Genomic DNA, 449 nt, shown 5'->3' with positions numbered 1-449 from the left:
GGCCACTAACCACGATAGCTGCGATAGCTGCAAGGAAGGAGGGGATCTGCTGTGCTGCGATCACTGCCCCGCCGCTTTCCACCTCCAGTGCTGGTAAGGTTCGAGGTGGACGCGGGGCCGGGCGTAGCAGTCAGAAACAAAAAGGAAGTGCAAACCCCGCTCGTGACCACCTCCTCGAGAGTAATCCGAGGTGAAACCCTCCTGTGCTGCTTGCTTTGGGGGGTGCGAGGGGGGTCCACCACCCTCCTTTCTTTTTGTGCTGAGCAGAGGCCGCCAGGAGGAGCGAGGCTGATGCCTGCGCGGCCTGTGGGGGGTCCCCTGCCGGCGCGGCCTGGCTGCCACGGTGCTGCCACTGCCCGGCCTTCCTCCCCGCCCCGCAGTGGGTAACTTTCCCTCCTCACCCCTCGCCAAGGGTGGGTTGCTGCGGGGGGGTTTCTCCAGAGGGTCCT

General features: G+C 65.3%; 1 protein-coding gene across 1 annotated transcript in view; it reads left to right on the top strand.

Moving 5' to 3' along the window:
- Nucleotides 1–6: 6 nt before the first annotated feature.
- Nucleotides 7–449, top strand: part of PHF12 (PHD finger protein 12) — a 31,478-nt gene continuing 31,035 nt past the window's right edge. Inside the window, exon 1 of the mRNA XM_010142888.1 lies at nt 7–93. The gene's annotated coding sequence lies outside the window, so the exon portion shown is untranslated. The remainder of the gene's footprint in view (nt 94–449) is intronic.

Source organism: Buceros rhinoceros, unplaced genomic scaffold, assembly GCF_000710305.1.
Source record: "Buceros rhinoceros silvestris isolate BGI_N320 unplaced genomic scaffold, ASM71030v1 scaffold22049, whole genome shotgun sequence".
In the NCBI taxonomy this organism is placed as follows: domain Eukaryota; kingdom Metazoa; phylum Chordata; class Aves; order Bucerotiformes; family Bucerotidae; genus Buceros; species Buceros rhinoceros.
Note: the sequence above shows the minus strand (reverse complement) of the source record. Positions and strands in the feature narration are given on the sequence as shown.